The following is a 17,391-nucleotide window of genomic DNA, read 5'->3' as shown; positions in this document are numbered from 1 at the left end:
TGATGACCCTGTATCTCCCCCAGCGCTTAGAACGGTGCTCTGCGCATCGTAAGCGCTTAACAAATACCAACATTATTATTATTTCCTTCTCCGGACTCCACTGCAGTCCTGGGCTCCTGAAATCCCCTGAAGGCCCCCGCCCTCCTTTTTTCCTGACCCTCCTCGTTTCTCTCCCATCGATTTCCAATGCCCCCCCCCCCCCAATGCCGACTCTTCCCAGGTCACCCCTGAAAGCCCAAGCTGGAGGGAGAATTGATTGTGAAGCTGATGTCATAGTCCTTTCCTCAGAATTATCATAATGACGGCATTCCTTTGGAGGGAAATTGGGATCCAGTGGACCACCCCTGGCCCTGCCTCACCTTTAGGGGAGCCCGGGGTCTGATTTCCAGTTCTCTCCCAGCTCCGCACGGCCCACCACCCTTAATCTGCCGGACGGCGTTCTCCCTTCCCTGGCCCTGTCCTTCCTCTAACCGGAGCCACTGGGATGGGAGAGGCCGTGAGTGGATTCTGGCCTTCCCGTGATCGTCCAGGTGGGATCGAGGCACAGTTTTTGACAAATTGTCAAAAATGAAGCAGCTAAAATCAAATCACCTGACAGATTAAATCGCTGAAGATTCCCAGGTCCCTCAAAACTAATTTCCACAGGGACAATGAGCGGTTTCCACCTTTTGGGCTCATTGATCGAGTTGTCTTTGATTTCTGGAATTGCTCAACCCCACCGGCAGGCAATCGGTCAATCAATCACTCAAGGGGATTGATTGACAAACCCATCTGGCCACCTTCCTCCTTACTAGACTGTGAGAGTCTTCATCAAACTTGCCACTAGCCCAGTTCAAGAGATAATGATAATAATAATAATGTTGGTATTTGTTAAGCGCTTACTATGTGCAGAGCACCGTTCTAAGCGCTGGGGTAGATACAGGGCAATCAGATCGTCCCACGTGAGGCTCACAGTCTTAATCCCCATTTTACAGATGAGGGAACTGAGGCACAGAGAAGTTAAGTGACTTGCCCACAGTCTCAAAGCCTCCCCTTTGGCCTCCTCTCCTCTTTAGCCTTCTCCCGCCGGGAATTTCCATGTGGGAAGACCGGCCCACCGAAACTTTGGGGAGGCTGGTAATTTTCTTTTTCGGTCTCATCTGCAAGGTAGATTTTTTTTCAATCCACAGGCTTTGGGAGGTTGAAAACTGCAGGGCAGATGGCCAGTTGCGGGAGACAAACTGTCAAAAATGAAGCAGCTAAAATCAAATCATCCGACAGATTAAATCGCCGAAGATTCCCAGGTCCCTCGAAACTAATTTCCACAGGGACAACGAGCGGTTTCCACCTTTTGGGCTCGTTGATCGAGTTGTCTCTGATTTCTGGAATTGCTCTTGGATTCCCACCTTCAGGCCATCTTAGCGGGTTTGGTTTGGGGTGGGAGGGAATCTTGGACCTTCTGAGTCTCTTTGCCCCCTGGAGACCCGTGAGCAAGAGAATCAATCAGCGCATCCGTGGTTTTTGAGCGCTTCCCGGCCGCCGAGCACTGCACTAAACGCTTAGGACAGTACAGTATACGTTCCCTGCCCACAGCGAGCTTACAGTCTAGAGAGTCAGTCGATTGTACTTCATTGAGTGCTCCCTGGGTGCAGAGCACTGTCCTAAGCGCTGAGGAAAGTACCGAAGTACAGTTCAGCAGCAGAGACGATCCCTGCCCACAACGAGCTCACAGTCTAGAAGGGGGGAGGCAGACGTCAAAACAAGTCTCAGTAGCATCATTACAAATAAATAGAATTATAGATATATCCACATCATTAATCAAAATAGAATTATAAATACGTACAAATATACGCCAGTGCTGTAAGGCGGGGAGGGGGGTAGAGCGAAGGTAATACAGTGTCTGGCACGTGGTAAGCGCTTGACAAATACCACGATTATTATTATAACTGATTGCCGATAGACTGAGTCCCAAGACCCGGTGCTTGGGAGTCAGGGGTCGTGGGTTCTAATCCCGCCTCCGCCACTTACCTGCCGGGGGACCTTGGGCAAGTCACCTCACTTCTCTGCACCCAGGAGGCGCTCAGTAAGTACGACTGAATTGAGTTGAGTTGAATGCTCTGGGCCTCAGTGACCTCCTCTGTCGAATGGGGATGAAGACGGCGAGCCCCACGTGGGACAACCTGATGACCTTGTATCTCCCCCAGCGCTTAGAAGAGCGCCTGGCACGTAGTATTAATAATAATACCACACGATTATTAATAAGTATTATGATGAAGACGAGTTATTAATAATAATAACCCTGCTAGACCGGCCCACGGAGAGGACTGTGGCCACAGGGAGGCAGGGGAGGGCCGAGCGGGTGAAGTCCGGCGGGCCACTGTCCCAACTCGGTGGCCCGGCTCGGCCCCTCCCGCCCTCCGTCCCCAAGGACTTAGCCCGGTGCTCTGCACATAGTCAGCGCTCAATCAGTACCTTTGATTGACTGACTGAAAGCTCCTCACTAATAATCGTGGTGTTTGCTATTAATAATTATAAGAAGAATGATGATAATACTAGTACTGGGAGCTCACCTCCTCCAAGAGGCCCTCCCAGGCTGAGCTTCCCCTTTGCCCTCTGTTCCCTCTCTGCCCCCCCCTTCACCTCCCCTCAGCTAAGCCCCTTTTCCCCCCTTTCCCTCTGCTCCTCCCCCTCTCTCTTCCCCTCCCCTCAGCACTTTGCTCATTTGGATATGTTTTTATTACCCTATTTATTTTGTTAATGAGGTGTCCGTCCCCTTGATTCTATTTATCGCGATGGCGCTGTCTTGTCTCTGTCCGTCCGTCTCCCCCGATTAGACTGTGAGCCCGTCAGTGGTCAGGGATTATCTCTATCTGTTGCCGTACTGTCCGTTCCAAGCGCTTAGTTCAGTGCTCTGCACAGTGAGAGCTCTATAAATACTGTTGGTTGAATGAATGAATAATAATAATAACAATAATGTTGGTATGTGTTAAGCGCTTACTATGTGCAGAGCACTGTTCTAAGCGCTGGGGGGGGGGGGATACAGGGTCATCAGGTTGCCCCTCGTGAGGCTCACAGTCTTCATCCCCATTTGGCAGATGAGGGCTCACCAGTCTTCATCCCCTTTTTCCAGAGGAGGGAACTGAGGCACAGAGAAGTGAAGTGACTTGCCCACAGACAGCTGACAAGTGGCAGAGCCGGGATTCGAACCCATGACCTCTGACTCCCAAGCCCGGGCTCTTTCCACTGAGCCACGCTGCTTCCTACGATGGCATTTATTAAGCGCTCACTATGGGCCAACCACCGTTCTAAGCGCTGGGGTAGATACGAGGTAATCGGGTTGTCCCACCTGGGGCTCACAGTCTTCATCCCCGTCTTACAGATGAGGGGACTGAGGCACAGAGACGTCAAGTGACTGGCCCCAAGTCACACAGCTGACAAGTGGCGGAGCGGGGATTCGAACCCACGACCTCTGACTCCCAAGACCAGGCTCTTGCCACTAAACCACGCGCTTATTAGGTGCCAGGCTGGGGTGGATACAAGATGATCGGGTTGGATCCAGTTCCTGTCCCACCTGAGGCTCACAGTCTTCATCCCCGCTTTACAGCCGAGGTCACTGAGGCCCAGAGAAGGGAAATGACTTCCCACGGTCACACGGCAGACAAACGGCAGAGTCGGGATTAGAACCCAGGTCCTCCTGACTCCCAGGCCCGGGCTCCATCCACTAGGCCACGCCGCTTCTCTTTGGGAGCAGGGCACGTGTCTACCAACTCTGTTCTAGTGCACTCTCCCAAGCGCTTAGTCCAGTGCTCCGCAGAGAGTAAGCGCTCAGTACGTACCACCGATCGATGGATCGATGGACGGCGGATCGCCTCGGCTCACTGGGTCCGGCGGGAGGCTCCTCTCCGGGCCCCGGGATCGACGGGCCATTAACCGGAGCCGACCGGATGGAGGCCGGGACGTCGGCCGGGACCGCGGCCGTGGCTCCCGGCCTGTCCCGGATGGGAACAAGAGGGCTATTGAGGAATCGCTGAATTACCCGGGGAGGGATGGGGCTGGAGACAAGGGGGGACGGGAGGGGATGCCCGGGGAGGCCTCTTCAGCTCTCGCAAGAAGATAGGATCCCCTTGGGAGACAAGTTCGGCCGAAAGCTAACGGGGGTGTTAGCGGTAATTCTAATACCGGTGGATGATCGGTGTTTTCTTCTTCCTCCCTCCAGACCGTACGCTCCCGTGGGCAGGGAATGTATCTGTTTATTCTCTCATCTTGTACTCTCGCCTTCTCACCGTGCCTCCATCTCGCCCGTCTCGCTGCCGACGACCCCAGGCCCACGGCCCGCTTCTGGCCTCCAACTCCTTCCCTCCTCAAGTCCGGCAGAAAATGACTCTCCCACCTTCAAAACCTTACGGAAAAGGCACGTCTCCTCCAAGAGGCCTTCCCAGATTAAGCCCCTCCTTTCCTCTTCTCCCACTCCCTTCTGCGTCCCCCTGACTTGTTCTCCCCCCTCCCACTCCCACAGCGCTCATGTACAGATCTGTCATTTATTTATTTTTATTAATGCCTGCCTCTCCCACTCTAGACTGGAAGCTCCTTGTGGACAGGGAATGTGCCTCTTCATTGCTCTAGTGTACTCTCCCAAGCTCTTAGTTCATTCACTCCTTCATTCAATCGTGTTTATTGAGCGCTTACTGTGGGCAGAGCACTGTACTAAGCGCTCGGAAAGTACAATTCAGCAATAAAGAGGGACAATCCCCGCCCACAGTGGGTTTACAAGACGGGTTTACAGTTCAGTCCAGTGCTCTGCACACAGTAAGCGCTCAGTAAACACAATTGAATGAATGAATGCAGCGGGGACACAGAGAGGAGGCCACTAATGCGCTGGGCCTTGGGGAAGATTGAACCGCCCACCCCGGCTAGTTCAGAGCGGAGTTCCCGGGTGTCCACTGGGATTTTGGGGAAATCTTCCCGGTGGTGGGATGGGGACTGTGGGGGGTGGTTCAGCCATCCCAGGCTCCTGGGACTCCCAGCTAATGGGCTGGACAGAGTCAGGGACTGGGCCGGGGGAAACCAAGTCCACTCCGTCCCTCTCAGACCCCCTCGCTCCTGGCACTTGACGTCTCTCTCGCCCGTCCCGGAGGAGTCTGGATGCTCTTGATTTTACTCTTGCCCTGGCGTCCCCTCCTTCCCCCTCTCCGGGTTTCCCGGCCCTCCCCTGCCCCCATTCAGCCTGTTCAATATCTGGGAGCGAGAGAGGTGTGATGACCTCAGATTAGGCCAAAGGCAATTACGCGGAGGGGGAGAGGAGCAGAGCAGGCGGCTGGAAGCCAGGAGGGCCTCCTGGGTCCAGGCCCTGATTTAATCCCCGTAATGGGATGCGATCGAGATACGGCAACTGAGCCTTTATCAAGCGGCACCCGGGCGGACAGGCGGCAGAGCTCGCCCCGTCCAGTCAGTCAATCAATCGTATTTATTGAACGCTTACTGTGTGCAGAGCACCGGGCCGGTGTGAGCAGGGATTGTCTGTATTGCTGAATTGTACTTTCCAAGCGCTCAGTGCAGCGTTCTGCCCACAGTAAGCGCTCAATAACTAGGATTGAATGCATGAATGAATGAATGAATGAATGGCTAATTGCTTGGGAGAGGACAATACAGCGATAAACAGAGACGTTCCCTGCCCGCAACGAGCTCGCGGTCTAGAGGGGGAGGCAGATATTAATAGAAATAAATAAATGACAGATGTGGACATAAGTGGTGTGGGGCTGGGAGGGGGGATGAATAAAGGGAGCGAGTCAGGGGGACGCAGAAGTGGGTAGGAGAAAAGGAGAGGGGGGGGTTAGTCAGGAAAGGCCTCTTGGAGGAGGTGGGGCTTCGATAAAGCTTGGAAGGTGGGGAGGGTAGTTGTCAGATATGAGGAGGGCGTCAATCGGTCCGTCGATTCTATTTATTGATGATGATGCTATTTGTTAAGTGCTTACTATGTGCCAAGCACCGTTCTAAGTGTGCAGAACACCGTACTGAGCGCTTGGGAGAGGACAGTAGAACAATATGGCAGACATTCCCTGCCGGCAACGAGCTTACAGTCTAGAGGGGGAGAGAGACATTAATATAAATAAATAAAATGACAGATATGGACCTAAGTGTTGTGGGGCTGGGGGATGAATAAAGGGAGCCCTCAGAACCTTCTGTGAAGTTTGGACAAGGGATATTCGCCCCACTCCCAACCCCATAACATTTATTCATTCAGTAGTATTTATTGAGCACTTACTATGGGCAGAGCACTGTACTAAGTGCTTGGAATGTACAAATCGGTAACAGAGACAGTCCCTGCCCTCTGACGGGCTTGTGTACATATCTGTACATATCTTTAAATTGTACGCTATAAATGACTTATTTATTCATCTTAACATCTGTCTCCCCCTCTAGACTGTAAGGGACTGTGCCTGCTAATTCTTTCGGATTGTCCTCTCTCAACCGCTTAGTACAGTGCTCTGCACAGAGTAAGCGTTCAATAAATACGATCGATTGACTGACCGACTGAGGCGCAGGAGAGCCGGGGGAGAGGCGGGATCTGGAAGGAAGAACCCGCATCCCTCCTCTCCCCGCCACTTCCCCCTTTTTTATGGGATTTGTTAGGCCCTTACTATGTGCCAGGCACCGTTCTAAGCGCTGGGGTAGACACAAGCCGATCAGGTTGGACACAGCTGGGGCTCACGGTCTTAACCTCCATTTTCCAGATGAAGCGACTGAGGCCCGGAGAAGGGAAATGGCTCGACCGAGGTCCCCAGCAGACAAGCGTCGGAGCCGGGATCGGAACTCAGGTCCGCTGGACTCCCGGGCCCGGGCTCTATCCACTAGGCCACGCGCTTCCTTCCCATCTGTCCCGCCTCCAGCCAGCAGGCCGGACAGAGAGGCTGGGGACGACCCCCGCCTCGCCCCAACATCTGGTTCGGGGATTCCAGGTAGAGAGTCCGACGGGCCCCTCCCGATGCCAGCGTTCATTGATTGCCCCACTAATGCGTATTGAATTCTAGCTCCACGCAGCCCCCACTACCCGGAGGGAGAGAGTTCATCGCCCACGGCTCTTAATTCCTTCGGTATCGATCCCGTCGCTAAAGACATGAACTTTTCCTCTAATTAACTGACATCTGCATTACGGCGGGCCCAGACCCCAGCTGGGCCCGGTCCCTCCCGCCCTCGGCCTCCTCTCGCCCCGCTCGGCTTCCACGAAGCCATTTCGGATCCCGGGGGAACCCAGGCCTCGGGTGGTGGTTGGAGCGGGGGGCCAAAAAGGAGTTCCGGCCACAGCTGGGACGTGGAGCTAGATTAGCCGACTCAGCGCGGCCTACTCCTTCATTCCCTCGTAGCTGTCGAGCGCTTATCGTGGGCAGAACACTGTACTAAGCGTTTGGGAGAGCACGACAGAACCATAAACAGACAAATCCCCCGCCCATCTGGTGGATCCTTCTCATTCCTGCTCTGCCGCTCGTCTGCTGGGTGACCTCGGGCAAGGCGCTTCGCTTCACAGTCGTTTAGACTGCGAGCCCGTCATTGGGCAGGGATTGTCTCTATCTGTTGCCGGATCGTACATTCCAAGCGCTTAGTACAGCGCTCTGCACACAGTAAGCGCTCAATAAATACTATTGAATGAATGAACTTCTCTGGGCCTCAGTTCCCTCATCTGGAAAATGGGGATTAAGAGTGTGAGCCCCATGTGGGACAGGGACAGTGTCCAAACTGATCAGCTTGTATCTACCCCCGTACTTAGGACAGTGCTTGACACACAGTAAGCGCTAAGAAAATACCATCATCAATATTATCACTATTATTAGTAGTAGAAGTAGAGCAGCTGGGGGTGAACACCTGGTGTCTCCACCAAAACGCTCAAACCTGCCAGGCCCGCCCCCGGGGGCGGGGAGGAACGGGGCCCACTGGTCCCATTTTACAGCTAAAAACATCAAGGCCCAGGGAGGTTGAACCAGTTGCCCAAAGCCACATGGCAAAGCCACAATAAGAACCCAGCTCACACGACCCCGAGCTCAGGTCCCCGTGTCTTTGTGGAGCAGCCAAGAACCCCAAGAGGTGGACGTGAAGAGGGAAAGGAATGGCCCAGAGGCAGGGGGATGCCCGGGCTGGCCAGATTTTGGTTGGGAGAAGGTGGGACGGGGGCCCCAGGGCCAGGTTCTCTGGTTTTTGGTAACTTCGGGGAGAAGGGGCTTGCATCTTGCGCTTATTCTGTGCAGAGCACTGTACTGAACACATGGGAGAAGACAATAGAACAATAAACGGACCCACTCTTGCCCACAAGGAGCTGTGCTCCCTTGTGCTCCCTTTTTCTCTCTATCCTGTCTCCTCTCTCTTCCTCTCTCTCCTCTGTCTGTGTCCTGTTTCTCTCCTCCCTTTTTCCTTCTCCCTTATCTCTCTCTCCTGTCTCTCTCATTCCATCTCTGCCTCACCCCCTGACCCTGTCCTTTTCTCTCCATTCACTTGTATTTGTTGAGCACTTATTGTGTGCAGAGCACTCTACTAAGCACTTGGGAGAGTACAATACAACAGTAAACAGACACATTCCCTGCTTTCTATCTTTTCCTCTCTACCCCGCCTCTCCTCTATCTCTTTATCCTGTCTCTCTAACCTCTCCCTCCTCTATCTCTCTATCCTGCCTCTCCTTTCTCTTGCCAGTGCTTAGAACAGTGCTTTGCACATAGTAAGCACTTAACAAATGCCATCATCATTATTATTTTTTTCTCTTTACTCTCTATATCCTGTCTCTTGTCTCTTCTCCATCCCATTTCTCTCTCCTCTCTCTAACTTGCGTGTCTCCTCTCTTTCTCTTTCTATCCTCTCTCTCTATCCTGTCTCTCTTCTCTCTACCTGGTGCTCTAACTTTCTGCCTCCCTCTCTGACGCTTTCCTCTCTCTTTTCCTCTCTATCATTTCTCTCCTCTTTCTTTCTCGATCCTCTTTCCTCCCTCCTTCTCTTTCCCCTCCCTCTCTTCGCTCTCGGTCATTCTATCTCTGCCTTCTCTTTCTGACTGCTTTCCTCTCTTGCTTCTATCTTTCTGTCTCTTTTCTCTGCCTTTTTTCTTCCTCTTTCTCCTGTGATTACCTCTATGCTTGTCTCTCTGTGTATCTTTCTTTCTCTGTCTCTCTTCCTTTCTCTTTGTCTCTATGTCTCTTCTCCCCGCCTCTGTTTCTTTCCAAACCTCAGCCTTCTGCTGTCTCTGTTCCTCTCTACCTTTCTCTCTTCTTTGTCTCTCTTTATCCTTTTGTCTCCATATTCCTCTCTTCTGTTGCTTCTCTTTATCTTTTCATTTTATCTCCTCTTTCTGCCTCTCTCCCTCACTCCCCTATCTTCCTCTATATCTCTCCCTGCCTATCTCTCTGCCTGTCTCTTTCTAATGTCTTCCTTTCTCTTTATCTCTATCTTTCTCTCTCCTCTCTCTATTCTTCTTTGTTTCTCTCCTTTATCTCTGACTGTCTAGCACTCTGATTCTCTTTCTGACTTCCCCCTCTCTCTTCCTCCCTTTTTCTTTCTGTTTCTCTTCTCCATCCCCATCTGTCTTCCTCTTTATCTCTGTCTATCACTCTGCCTTTGCCTTTATCCCTCTGCCTATTTCCCTGCCTTCCTCTCTATTTCTCCATCTCTCTGCCTTCCTCTTTATCTCTTTGTCTATTTCTCTGCCTTCCTGTCTCTCTATCTCTCTTCCTTTATCTCTCTATCTCTCTGCCTTCCTCTTTATTTCTCTATCTCTCTGCCGTCCTCTTTAACTCTTTGCTTCTCTGCCTTCCTCTTTATTTCCCTGCCTTCCCCTGAATCTCTCTTTCTCTCTGCCTTCCCCTTTATCTCCCTCCCTCTCTCTGTTCTCCTCAGTTGTTCTGCCCGTCTCACGCTCTCTGCCTCTCCCTCTGGCCAGCGGCCCCCCTCCCTGCTCCCGGCCACAGCCTATTTCTGGAAGAGTCTCCCTGCCCCTCCCCTCGCCGCCCCCTCCCTCCACCTTCTCCACATTCAATAGCTGCCCTGTCACCAGTTATGAATTAAGTGTGCGGGTTTGTCTTGAGGGGAGAAAGGGCTTCATTGACTCCCAGCATCCTTCCTTCTCTCCCCTCCCGGCGGGCGGGAAGAGGGAATGGTGGGAGGAGAGGAGAGGGATTTGATAGGGGGGAAGAGGGGCTTGGGAGGGGGCCTGGGCCCATCCCCGATGAATGCTGAGCGTCGGAGAGACCAGCTAGCCAGCAGCAGCCATGGTCGGGACGGAGGCCCAGAACGACAGAGGTCAAAGAGTCTCCCTTTATTCATCCCCCACCCACCCGGCCCCACAGCACTTACGTCCACATCTGTCATTTATTTATTTCTACTGAAGTCTGTCTCCCCCTCTTGACTCTAAGCTCCTTGTGGGCAGGGAATGTGTCTGTTTATTTTATCCTCCCAAGCTCTCAGTACAGTGACCTGCACACGGTAAGCGCTCAGTAAATGCTACTCATTAGCCGATGGATTGATTCGAAGTGGTGCTGTAGGGTTGAGGGTGGGACGACTATCAAGGGCTTAAAGGGGACAGATCCAAGAATAAAGGTGACGCAGAAGGGAGAAGGATTGGAGGAGATGAGGGGTTGGTGGGGGGAAGGCTTCCTGGAAGAGATGTGCTGGTGAACTGCATCCCTGCTCCCCTCAGGGGCGAGTCCCGGATAACTGGGGATCCCCCGGATCCTCATTTCCCTCTCCCCTTTGCCCCCGGGCACATACCCAAGTTTCTAGAGACCCCGGGGTATCGGCTTCAGCGCCGGTAGGGCCCCAAAGGCCTTGCTGTGCTTGTGTGAGGGGCAGGGGGGAATTGCGTTTCTCCGGTGCCTGGAGTAAGTATGGTTTCTTAGGTACCAACTTCTGAGGTGGGTGGAGAGATGAAAAGCGGCGTGGCCGAGTGGCCAGAGCCCGGGCCCGGGTGTCAGGAGGATTGACTGTAGGGATTGTCTCCATCTGTTGCCGAATTGTACTTTCCAAGCACTTAGCGCAGCGCTCCGCACACGGTAAGCGCCCAGTCAAGACGACTGAAGGAAGGAATCTGGGTTCTGATGCCGGCTGCGCCACTTGTCTGCTGGGTGACCTTGGACCGGTCACTTCTCTGGGCCTCCGTTCCCTCCTCTGTACGATGGGGGGGGGGGTTAAGATTGCGAGCCCCATGTGGGACGGGGACTGTGTCCAATCGGATTAGCTTTCATCTACCCTCACATTTAGTACAATGCCGGGCACATAGTGAGCATTTAACAGAGACCATAAAAAGGGGGCGGAGCTTGGGAAAAGCCAGCTTCTGTTGGCTCAAGGATCATAAAGACCCGATTTGGGATCCGTCCAACACAGCTGGGAAGCTCTCCAGAGACTTGACGGGGCGGTGGGGGGGAAGCAAAGGGGAGCCCGACCCAGACAGTGTGGCCTACTGGAAGAGCCCGGGCCCGGGAGCCGGAGTTAATGCTTTCTAATCCTTGCTTCCTCGGGCAAGTCACTTCACTTCTCTGAGCCTCAGTTTCCACCTCTGTAAAACATTTTTTCATTTCCAAGCGCTTAGTACAGCGCTCTGCACCCAGTAAATACGGTTGACAGATTGAGATTCACTCCCCGGTCCCCTTCCCTGTCAGACTGCGAGCCCCTGGTGAGAAAGGGGTTGGGTCTGACCTGATTATCTTGTATTTAACACATAGTAAGCACTTAAATACCCCTATTATTGTAGGTATTTAACAGGTACGCTGATTACTCTGAACAGCTTGGCCTAGTGGATAGAGCCCCAGCCTGGGAGTCCGAAGATAATCGTTCCGATCACCGCTCCACCCCATTTGTCCGCTGTGTGGCCTCGGGCACATCGCTGTACTTCTCTGGGCCTCGATTACCTCCCCGGGAAAATGGGGAGACTGGGAGCCTCATATGGAACGGGGACTGTAGTCATTCATTCATTCAATTTCCCCCTTATAGACTGTGAGTCCGTCGTTGGGCAGGGATTGTCTCTATCTGTTGCCGAATTGTCCATTCCAAGCGCTTAGTACGGTGCTCTGCACCCAGTAAGCGCTCAATAAATACGGTGGAATGAATGGAAGTATAATTCAGCAACAGAGAGAGATAATCCCTCCAACCCAAGTCGCTTATACCCACCCCAGCGCTCAGTACAGTGACTGGCACTCGGTAAGCACTTAATAAATACCACAATTATTATTATTATTATTATTATTATTGCTCTGGCTGTGGGGACAGAAACAAGGGCTTCGTCCCATCCGCTGGTGGGGGTTGGAGACACCCTCAGCCCCCCCCCCCCCAGAATTGGTTGGAGGGGAGGACGGGGCCAGGGAGGGAAGGAGGAGGCCGGGCCAGGGAGGGGAAGACTGGGCCAGGGAGGGAGGGGGACGCCTCAGGCCCCCTGGGGCGGGAATTGGGGGTGGGAAGGGGGAAGAAAAGAGTGAGAGTTAGAAGCTGCTGGCAAGCTGCAGTGTGTGTGTGGGTGGGTTGGGGGGGGGAGGTGTCAGGGGAGGAGGGGAGAGGGGTAGGGGGGCGGGAGGGAGGGGCAGGAGGCCGGGGGAGGGGGGCGCCCAGAACGACTGATTCCAGACAGCAAGACTGGGCCCTCCCTCCTAACGAAGCAACGTTCCCCAGAGGGTGGGAGCCGCCGCTTCTCACCGCAGCACAGCACTTAGCCAAATTGCCTTCGGTTAATCAAGAGAGACGGCTCGGCCCCGCTCCCCCTCCCCTTCCTCTCCATCCCCCCACCTCCCCCACCCCCCCCCCCATTTCCCCTCCGCTGGGGGTCCGGGGTGCCAGCTGCTGCTGCTGCTGCTGCTGCTGCTGCTGCTGCTGCTGCTGTGCTGCTGTCCTGCTGCTTGGGGCCCGGTCTGCTTCCTTCCCGGGGCCCCCCGGCCCCCCCGGCCCCGGGAGGAGGGAGAGGCCTCTGAAGGCCTGGGAATCTTTCGGGGGGCCTTATCCCTTTAAGAGCCCAAAGGGGTCCCCGGGGGAAGCTAGATTGCTCCATTAGCATCCTCCTCTTCACCCCCCTCCCTTCCTCTTTCACCTCTCCCTTCTTTTCCTCTTTCTCCTCCTCCTCTTCTCCTTCTCTCCTCTTTCTCCTCTTCTCTCCTCCTTTATCCTTCTTCTCTTTCTTTCCTGCTCCTCCTTTTCCTCCTTCTCTCCTCCTGCTACTTCTTCTCTCCTCTTTCTTCTCTCTCCTCTTCCTTTTCCTCCTTCTCTTCCTCCCCTCTTCCTCCCCTCCTCCTCCTGCTACTTCTCTCCTCTTTCTCCTCTCCTCCTCCTGCTACTTCTCTCCTCTGCTCTCCTCCTCTTTGTTCTCTCTCTTCCTTTTCCTCCCCCTCCTCCTCCTTCCCTCCTCTTCTTTTTTTCTTCTCCTCCTCGTACTTCTCTCCTTCTCTTTCTTCTCTCCTTCTCCTCCTGCTACTTCTCTCCTCCTCTTTCTTCTCTCCTCCTCCTGCTACTTCTCTCCTTTTTCTTCTCTTCTCCTCCTGCTACTTCTCTCCTCCTCTTTCTTCTCTCCTCCTCCTCCTTTTCCTCCTTCTGCTACTTCTCTCCTCCTCCTTCTCTTCTTTTTCCTACTTCTCTCCTCCTCCTCTCTCCTCCTCCTCTGCTCTTTCTCTATCCTTTAATGGAAAAATGGAAAAGGCAAAAACTGTCAATCGTCTAATAATAATAATTATGGTGTTTGTTAAGCGCTTACTATGAGCCAAGCACTGTTCTGAGCACCGGGGGAGATACAAGGGAATCAGGTTGCCTCTCGAGAGGCTCACAGTCTTAACCCCCATTTTACAGACGAGGTCACTGAGACACAGTGAAGATAAGGGGTTTGTCCAAGTTCGCACAGTGGACAAGTGGGTAAGAAGAGTCAGAGAAAGGGATATAAAACTATCGGATTTATCCACCCAGCGGACCCTAGGGCTTGGCGGGGGGCGGGGGGGAGGCGCTCATGTTCCCCGTTTTATAGATGGGGAAACTGGAGCCCAGAGAAGTTGTGTGATTTATCCAAGATAACACAGCAGGCCTCAACCACCCGAGGGCTCCCACCTCGGGCCGAGAATATAAGAGTAGCATTGATAGGGGGTATGACTATTACTTCCACTATTACTAACGTTATTACGACTACTAATTATAATAATGATGTTTGCTAAGCGCCTACTATGTGCCAGACACTGTACTAAGCGCTGGGATAGTACAGTCCCTGTCCCACATAGGACTCACAGTCTTAATCCCCATTTCACAACATGGGCCGAGGAAATCATCTGTGGGAAAAACCTGCCACTGTCCCCCTTGCTCCCGAAGGTGCCCGCTCCCGGGATATGCTCTGCAGCCGCGGGATAAAAGCCGCTTCTTAGAACAGCGCTTGGCACATAGTAAGCGCTTAACAAATACCATCATCATCACCACCACCACCACCCCCGCCCTACGGGGAGTGGAGCGGGGAAGGGGCAGAGCACGGGCTTGGGAGTCAGAGATCATGAGTTCGAATCCCGGCTCTGCCACTTGTCAGCTGGGTGACTGTGGGCAAGTCACTTCTCTGTGCCTCAGTTACCTCATCTGTCAAATGGGGCTTACCTGTGAGCCTCACGTGGGACAACCTGATTACCCTGTATCTACCCCAGGGCTTGGAACAGTGCTCGGCACATAGTAAGCGCTTTACAGATACCAACATTATTATTAATGTTATGGGGAGAAAGGGAGAGGAGGGAAGGAGAGGAGGGGAGTGAAAGAAGTGGGACAGGATCTATGGCCAACCTGATGATCTTGTACCTATCCCGGTGCTTAGAAAAGTGCTTGGCACATAGTAAGCGCTTAACAAATACCACGATGATGATGATTAGAGGAAGGAGAAGGGAGAACGAGGAGGGAGGGAGGGAGGGAGGAGAAGCGGGGGGGAAGGAAAGAAGGGAAAGCAGCGTGACTTAGTGGAAAGAGCCCTGGCTCGGGAGGCAGAGGACGTGGGTTCTAATTCCGGCTCCGCCACCTGACTGCCGGGTGACCTTGGGCAAGCCACTTCACTTCTCTGTACCTCAGTTAACTCATCTGTAAAAGGAGGATTAAGACTGTGGACCCCATGTGGGACAACCTGACGACCCTGTATCTACCTCAGTCATTTAAAAGGCCGAAGCCCCCGGCTGGATAATGAGCTCCTCTGGGCCGGGTCGGGGAAGGAGGGAGGAGGGGGTCCGGGGGTCCAGGGGGAGGACCGGGGCGGCGGCGGCTCGGCCTGTTTACCAGGAATCCGGCCCCCCATTAGATGGGAGAGGAGCAGCCGAGCCATTAAGCTAATTTGAGCACTTAACGGCGCTTGCCCTGCGCGGCCCTAGACTGCCCTGCCCTGCCCTGCCCTGCCCTGCCCTGCCCTGCCCAGCTCTACGCTCCCCTGCCCTGCGCTGCTCTCCCGGCTAGTGGAGGCCCTGGCCTGGGGGGCTAAATGAGGGGAGGACCGAGGTTGGTCTCTTAAAATTAGGAGGGCGGGAAAGACCACCCCCTCCCCGACCTCCCTTCATGTGCCTGGCACGTAGTAAGCGCTCAATACTAATAATGATAATGTTGGTGTTTGTTAAGCGCACCGTTAAGAGCACTGTTCTAAACGCTGGGGTAGATACAGGGTGATCGGGTTGTCCCACGCGAGGCTCACAGTCTTCATCCCCATTTTCCAGATGAGGGAACTGAGGTCCAGAGAAGTGAAGTGACTTGCCCACAGTCACACAGCTGACGGGTGGCGGAGTCGGGATTCGAACCCATGACCTCTGCTCTTTCCACTGAGCACGCCGCTTCTCTACAAACAGCACAATTATACCCGACAAATCTCCCCTCTCCCCCTTCTCAAAACCCTCCTAAAATCCCATCTCCTCCTGGAAGCCCTCCCTGACTCACCGCTCAACGCCCCACCTTGTTCTGCGTCTCCTAGCTCTGCCCTCGGCCAAGTCCCTTATCCTCTGTGTGCCTCAGTTTCTCTGGGATTGCGTCTGTTTATTGTCACATTATAATCTCCCAAGCGCTTAGTACAAGGGCTCAATAAACACGATTCGATTGAATGAAGAAAAAACAGCTGAAAGCACCTGCTCGCCCTCTCTTCTCAATGGTGAGTCCCAGGTGAGGCAGGGACTGCGTGTCCGATCGGTTTATCTTGAGTTTATCACCGAGTTTATCACATTGGTTGGCACGGAGCAAGCGCTTGATCGATACCGGCATTACTGTAAACTTCTGAGTCAGTGGTCACTGGAGGGAGATAGGGGTGTGGGCTGGTCTGTGCTGGGTCACTAGAGAGAGAGTGAGGGATGGAGAGGGGAGAGTCAGGGGGGTGGGATAGTCTGAGCTGGGTCACTGGGGGACAGTCAGGGATGGAGAAGGGAGAGTCAGGGATGTAGGATGGTCCATGTTGGGTCACTGGGGGAGTCAGGGATGGAGTGGGGAGAGTCAGGAATGTGGGATGGTCCCTGCTGGGTCACTGGGGGACAGTCAGGGATGGAGAGGGGAGAGTCAGGGGTGTGGGGTGGTCCCTGCTGGGTCACTGGGGACAGTCAGGGATGGAGAGGGGAGAGTCAGGATGTGGGGTGGTCCCTGCTGGGTCACTGGGGACAGTCAGGGATGGAGTGGGGAGAGTCAGGGGTGTTGCACTGTCCATGCTGGGTCACTGGGGGAGAGTCAGGGATGGAGAGGGGAGAGTCAGGGGTGTGGGATGGTCCATCTCTAACCACGAGGAAGGGTGTCCAGAAGGGCAACGGCAACCAGCGCCCGCTTCCTCTCAACGTCCCGCTCACCCTTTTGGAGAGGGAGCACCGGGCTGGGGGGGGCGGGGGGAGGTAGGAGAGGGAAGCATGAGGCTGCCCCACAGGGCGGCAGTGCCTGAGCGGGGGGTCTGAACTTTCTCCGGGCCAAGAGTGCCCGCACTGGTGCCCGGCGTCCGCGGTGACGGAGCCGGGGCTGTGAGGAGCAGCGGGATTGAGGTGGCCGTGGTGGGCTTCACCCAGAGACCCTGGAAAATGCATGGCCTAGCGGCAAGAACCCGGGCTTGGGAGTCAGAGGTCGTGGGTTCTAATCCCAGCTCTGCCACTTGTCTGCTGGGTGACCTTGGGCAAGTCACTTGGCTGCTCTGGGCCTCATTTACCTCATCTGGAAAATGGGGTTGGAGACCGTGAGCCCCACGTGGGACAACCTGACTACCTTGTATCTACCCCAGTACTTAGAACAGTGCTTGGCACATAATAAGGGCTTAAGAAATACCATCATCATTATTATTAATCTGACACACAGCCCACACCAAGCTCTGATTGATTCCCCTGGCCTCTCCCCACAGGCCTTCATCCTCCCCCGCCCCCGTCTAGACTGTAAGCTCTATGTGGGTAGGAAATGTGTCTTTTTATTGTTATATCATACTCTCCCAAGCGCTTAGTACAGTGCTCTGCACACCGT

This window comes from Ornithorhynchus anatinus, chromosome X2 (genome assembly GCF_004115215.2).
Source record: "Ornithorhynchus anatinus isolate Pmale09 chromosome X2, mOrnAna1.pri.v4, whole genome shotgun sequence".
Classification (NCBI taxonomy): Eukaryota; Metazoa; Chordata; class Mammalia; order Monotremata; family Ornithorhynchidae; genus Ornithorhynchus; species Ornithorhynchus anatinus.
This window is presented reverse-complemented; position numbering follows the sequence as displayed.